Here is a 6,934-nt window from a genome sequence, read left to right as displayed (position 1 = left end):
CCGGCTGTCTGAACCCGCTTATGACCCAGAATAGATCAAGGCCTGGCCGACTGACCTGCTTATGACCCAGACTAGATCGAGGCCCGGCTGTCTGAACCAGCTTATGACCCAGACTAGATCGAGGCCCGGCCGACCGAACCAGCTTATGACCCAGACTAGATCAAGGCCGGCCGACCGAACAGCTTATGACCCAGACTAGATCAAGGCCCGGCCGACCGAACCAGCTTATGACCCAGACTAGATCGAGGCCCGGCCGACCGAACCAGCTTATGACCCAGACTAGATCAAGGCATGGCCGACCGACCTGCTTATACCCAGACTAGATCAAGGCCCGGTTGACCGAACCAGCTTATGACCCAGACTAGATAAAGGCACGGCCGACCGAACCAGCTTATGACCCAGACTAGATCAAGGCCTGGCCGACCGACCCACTTATGACCCAGACTAGATCAAGGCCCGGCCGACCAAACCAGCTTATGACCCAGACTAGATCAAGGCCCGGCCGACCGAACCAGCTTATGACCCAGACTAGATCAAGGCCCGGCTGACCGAACCAGCTTATGACCCAGACTAGATCAAGGCCCGGCCGACCGAACCAGCTTATGACCCAGACTAGATCAAGGCCCGGCCGACCGAACCAGCTTATGACCCAGACTAGATCAAGGCCTGGCTGACCGAACCAGCTTATGACCCAGACTAGATCGAGGCCCGGCTGACCAAACCAGCTTTTGACCCAGACTAGATCGAGGCCCAGCCGACTGAACCAGCTTATGACCCAGACTAGATTAAGGCCTGGCCGACCGACCTGCTTATGACCCAGAATAGATCAAGGCCTGGCCGACCGACCTGCTTATGACCCAGAATAGATCAAGGCCTGGCCGACTGACCTGCTTATGACCCAGACTAGATCGAGGCCCGGCTGACCGAACCAGCTTATGACCCAGACTAGATCAAGGCCCGGCTGACCGAACCTGCTTATGACCCAGACTAGATAAAGGCATGGCTGACCGAACCATATATATATACATATATATATATATTTATATACATACACACACACACACATCAGTACACGTTCAGTCTCTCCCTCCCTCCCCCTCTCCCTCTCACCCACACATGTATTTCATATTACCTACCATATCTAAGATCCACTGTGGTTTGCATTGTCAAATGGGCCAGAGAAACACATCTCTGCTGCGCTGCTGAGCGTGACAGATAACAAGCCGGCCCGTGGTGATGAAGTCTGAGCTGAAAATTCGGTCCAGATTCCCACATACGCCGCCCTCGCTCCACCAAACGCTACATACCCGTCCTTCAGATGGCGACGGTGCTGAAAAGGTACAAATTACGCTAGTCGCGGTCCGCCGTCGCGCACCGTGGCTTGCGTTTGAACGCGAGCGGTACGAAAGGCGAGATTGGAGCGGCGGGCCGACTCGGTGCTGTGGCTGTAAGCCCGGCTGGCCGAGCCGGAGGAGGAAACAGTCCCTTCAGCTGTGTGGCTGCACCTGTGTGTACCAGCGCACCGGCCACGCGCTACCGCCGAGGCCCAACGAGTAAACACATTACAGCTGAGTGAAACAACAACACAGTTTGCCAGCTGGGCAACTTTAGGAGGCCGTGGACAGACGGGGCAGGGGGGTGGGGCAGGGGGTGTGGGGCAGGGGTGGGGGTTTGGGGCAGGGGGCGTGGGGCAGGGGTGTGGTGGATGAGCCGGAAGTGAACAAACCGCTTACAGCAGTGTTTCACAGCTTGCATATGGGGGTGTCTAAAGGGCAACCGCGGGCTAGGTGGGGACCCCGCTAATATGACGGGCCAGGACCAGAAATGGGCCACTGGCAGGTTTCCGTGGGTCCCCCACGTGCCAAGAACACCAGTTCTTTATAATGGGCCCGCGCTGCGCTCCGCTCAGTTTGGGTTGTGAGTTGAAGACATTTTAACGGTCTCTGCTATGGGACTGCGCTGGAGGGGGGGAACCCCTCTAAAATAAGTAATCGATCCCTGTTCTGGAAAGATAAATCAAACCAAACACCCACGTGGTCAATACAGCGGAAAAGTTGAACACGTCTCAGAGGTAGAAGTGCTTTCTTGCACGCCAAACACAGCGGCTTGCGGCGCGTCCCTGCCTGTCAGCTGCGCTGTCTGTTTGCTGCTGCAGTGCCCTCTGCTGGACGTTTTCCGAAATGCACCACTTTTTTTTCTTGCATCTCAGCGAGGCAATGTGAACAGGCCAAGCCCTCCTCACATTTACAGGATAAGATAATAAAACGTAAACGCGTTAACAAACATTAGGAGACGTTCGTGTTTGACCCGGTGCGGGCTTTCCGAGCCACGGTCGAACGTGTTGCGTTGCGCAGCTTTTGCGGCGGGAGCCCTAATCCTCCCAGCGCTCTGTGGACGGTGTTCCCGGTGTCGCCATCCCTCCACATCTGGTTCGTATCTCACGAGGTGGACAAAAGCAGCGGTTTTCAGAATTCAACTCCGAATAGCGCGAGCCAAGGTGGGCAGTTGTTGTTTTTTTGTGTTTTTTTTACGCAAAGTTGCCTCGTTTAGTGATAATGGCCTTGCCATTAGACAAACTAACCTGTTAGCCCGCAATAATCCGTTCAAGATCGCCTCGCTGGAAAATTCTTGGTGATTTAGCTTATGAGCAGAACGCTGATGCCCACACCGCCCCCCAACATCATCCGCATCACAGCCGTAGCCACACACTGACAACCGACTGACCCAGAGGATGGGTGCCGCTCACCCCCCCAAGGGTGTGTGAGTGAGTGAGTGAACGAGAGAGAGAGAGAGAGAGAGACAGAGAGACAGAGACAGAGAGAGACAGAGAGAGAGAGACAGAGAGAGAGAGAGGGGGGGGGGAGAGGCAGAAGATAGAAGAGATTGGGCCCTGGTGTGTGAGTGAGTGAATTGAGAGAGAGAGAGAGAGAGAGAGAGAGAGAGAGAGAGAGAGAGAGAGAGAGAGGGAGAGGCAGAAGATAGAAGCGATTGGGCCCTGGTGTGTGAGTGAGTGAATGAGAGAGAGGGAGGGAGGGAGACAGAAAGAGAGAGAGACAGAGAGAGGGAGAGAGAGATAGAGGGAGAGGCAGAAGATAGAAGAGATTGGGCCCTGGTGTGTGAGTGAGTGAATGAGAGAGAGAGAGAGAGAGAGAGAGAGAGAGAGAGAGAGAGAGAGAGAGAGAGAGAGACAGAGAGAGGGAGGGAGACAGAGAGAGAGAGAGAGAGAGAGAGAGAGAGAGAGAGAGAGAGAGAGAGAGAGAGAGAGAGAGAGAGAGAGAGAGAGAAGGAGAGAAAGAGAGAGAGACAGAGAGAGAGAGAGAGAGAGAGGGGAGAGGGAGGGAGAGAGAGGCAGAAGATAGAAGAGATTGGGGCCCTGGTGTGTCTTTTATTCTCCCTTCCTTCTTGTCTTTCGCTCTCACTCATTCTGTCTCGGCCTGCCAAACTGTCTGGGTGGTTTTAAGTTTGTGCTCACATATGTCTAAGTCAGTGAATACACACACACACACACACGCACACACACGCACGCACACGCGCGCGCGCGCACACACACACGCGTATATGCATATGTGTTTATTTAGTCTATATCAAGGTGATGGGAACAGAGCCATTGCCAATTTTCTTTACAATGAGAAAAATATGCCTCTGGAAAGCTGGGGAAGGAGGGGGGGAGGGGGGCAGTTAAACAGACTCGGGGCCAACAGATACAAGGCCTCTCTTACCTCAAATTAACTGTTACCACCACCGTCTTTCCACACCGAGATCCCAGCCCCTCCAAACCCGGCTTTGCGCCACCGCGCCTCAAACCGGCTCGCATTCCCCGGATAGCTGGTTAGATGGTGAAGCGGAGGGTCCGGCCCGGGTTAAAGCCCCCCTGGTGACGGTCCACTCCGGGTAGGGCGTCCTTAGGCAAGACACCGGATCACCGCCAGGTGAAAGGGTGCTGTTCTGTAGCTGACTGTACGAGGGGGTTAGTCTTGTCTTTTGGGGAGGGGGGGGGGGGTTCGAGTCAAGTTTGACACCGAAGCTTATCGAGTCAGATTCGTACAAGACTTTAATGCGGCGAGTCCCAAGGGACCGAAGCTTGTGCAGACGGACACCAGAACAGTGCACGGTGATAAGTGTAGTAGGAGTCGAAATGTCACCACACTGTAATATTCATGTTTCTCCCTCCTCCTCTGCCAAACGAGGAACGTTTCAGATTCCAATTGTAACAATAGGAACTATTGTTAGGAACCATCGTTTAGTTCCTTGTTTACACAGGGGTCGTTTAGGTTGTTGCACCTGGAATAACGGACCGAGCATGATGCATAACCTTACGTGCCGAAGTTATTATTAAAGTTTATAGCCCCGTGGGGTTGAAACGAGTTGTAACGTCTCATTAGTAGAAGGTAACAACACACTTTAACACCAATATTTAATGTTTCCGACTGCGCTTCAAATGTTAATTGGTAAATGAATTAACTGCATTTATGTAGCGCGTTTCTAGTCTACCAGCCACTCAAAGTGCTGGACAACGTAGGCCTCACATGCACTCGGGTGGTGGAGGCTGCTGTGCAGGGCACGAACCTGCTCATCAGGGGCAGTTAAGGGGTGCAGCGTCTTGCTCCAGGGCACTTCGGCACGCTCTCTGCAGGAGCCGGGGATCGAACCAGCGACCTTCCGATAACTACACGACCCGTTTACACCTCCCGAGCAGTGCTGCCCAAAACCACTGAAGTGACCCCCCTCATGGGGAAACTTGATATTCGTCTGAAGAATAAAAAAGTACCAGAACGTTCTTCAGAAATGATCACAAACCAGCGCTGTCCAACATCCAGTCAAATCCCGGTCGTTACGCCGCGGCGCCCGGGATGCGGCGCAGACCTTCACACCGCGGGCTCGAGAACGAGTCCGTAGTCGAGGGCCGCAACCCGCTGCGAAATAGTGCAAGACGTGAAGTCTTCGGAAAACTGCCCGTCAAGTCGGCGACCTTCTGGAGCTCGTCCTACGAGCTTCATGCTTCCGGCCACATAAGCTGGCATCAGTGTGGTGTTCGTCCCATTGATTCCCCCCCCCCCCTCAGTTGCATCCGGCCAATTACCCCACCCTTCCGAGCTGTCCCGGTCGCTGCTCCACCCCTCTGCTGATCCAGGGAGGGCTGCAGACTACCACAGGCCTCCTCCCATACATGTGGAGTCACCAGCTGCTTCTTTTCACCTGACAGTGAGGAGTTTCACCAGGGGGACGTAGCGCGTGGGAGGATCACGCTATTCCCCCCACCCCCACCCCAAACAGGCGCAGACGAGGCGCTAGTGCAGCGACCATGGCACACCCCCACATCCGGCTTCCCACCCGCAGACACGGCCAGTTGTGTCTTTAGGGACGCCCGACCAAGCCGGGGGTAACACGGGGATTCGAACCGGCGATCCCCGTGTTGGTAGGGCAACGAGATAGACCGCTACGCTACCCGGACGCCCCGTCCCGTTGAATTTAACCCCTTGACCTTTGCTTTACACCGGGCCTGCTACCTCCCTAGGGTCCGCTATTCGTTTTAACACGGTGAGCTCGGCTCAGCGTCATCGGGGTTCACCACCGTTGGGTGGTTGCTGACGGAGCAGCATCCCTCACGTGGATGGACGTCAGGCGGTTGGTCCAGATCTTAATTCTGGTGCCCAGAAGTCCGCAGCTACACCGATGCTGCAACCTGCGCGGCTCGGCAAACGTGATGACCAATCAATTTGTAGGGAGAGGCGTTGCTTTTATCGACTCGCACGAGGATGAAGGGCGGATTGAACGCGGGTATTATGTTACACGGTGCGCTGCCACCGCTTTGTGAAAGCACCCGGAGCAGCCGGAGGCTACGTCGGGGGATTTTTAGATGAGCTGAGAGGTTTGTGCAACACTCTTAACAACACTTCTCGGCTTTTCTGAAATCACAGTAAAGCGCAGCCCGGGGTGGCTCGCTGCGGAGACGAAGCCAAAGTGCCGTAAAAAAATATTCTTCACCCAAACCGGAGGAAGCTCGACGAGGGTCACGCTCCCGCCGCGAGCAGGGGAGAGAACGACGCAGAGAACGCTCAGCGGACTCACAAAGGCACGCGGACGCACAAACACGTGGAAGGAACTTATCTGAAGCCGAGTGATTAATTTGAAAACGAAGAATGCTTGGATTTAATGATACAAAGGGGGGGGAGCCCTTCGCTTAACACCCCCACCCACCACCACCACCACCACCAACCCGGCCGAGTTAAAAAGGCCTCAGATCAACAACACAATCACTGGAAGATGATTTAACAACGTGCAAGTTTACGACACAAGCTGCTTTCGTTGAAGAGAGGGTGCACGTGCACCCTCTTCACACATTTGTGTGTGTGCGCGCGCACACACACACACACAAATGAATCTTGACCAAGTAAAGAAAGTTAACTAACAAAGCACAAAAGCAACATTCAACATTGTCCCGTCTGTCCAAGGCCGCGGGGGGAAGCGTTTGGCGCGAGACGCTGCCAGGGAGGACGGACAGAAGGAGCGACTGCTTGCAGGGAGGCTGGTCGAGACGGTTGGTGTGATGTGACGGGGAGGAGCTGAGGAGGGCTCGGGAAGAGAGAAGTAGAGGAGGGGTGTGGGCTCTGAGCGAGAGGGGGGAAAGGGGGAGGGGGTGAGAGAGGAAAGGACGGAGGAGGAGGGGAATACCACCCACTAAGCCGGTTGCTGAGGTTCTCGGGAGGGGGGGTGGGGGGGGCTCACAGGAAACAGTTGTGGCTCCATCCCAGGCCTCACACCGAGCGGCCCTGGGCCACCCAGCCATCGGCAGACAGACCCACCAAAAGGCCCGGTTAGGCCGACCGACAGATTTGTTTATTTTTATCCTTTGGTGGCGGGGGGAAATTGTTCAGCACAAGCTGTTTATTAGACCTTTGATTTGTCATGTGTCAGCGTTCACTCGCAGGGAGTG

Source organism: Lampris incognitus, chromosome 14, assembly GCF_029633865.1.
Source record: "Lampris incognitus isolate fLamInc1 chromosome 14, fLamInc1.hap2, whole genome shotgun sequence".
In the NCBI taxonomy this organism is placed as follows: domain Eukaryota; kingdom Metazoa; phylum Chordata; class Actinopteri; order Lampriformes; family Lampridae; genus Lampris; species Lampris incognitus.
This window is presented reverse-complemented; position numbering follows the sequence as displayed.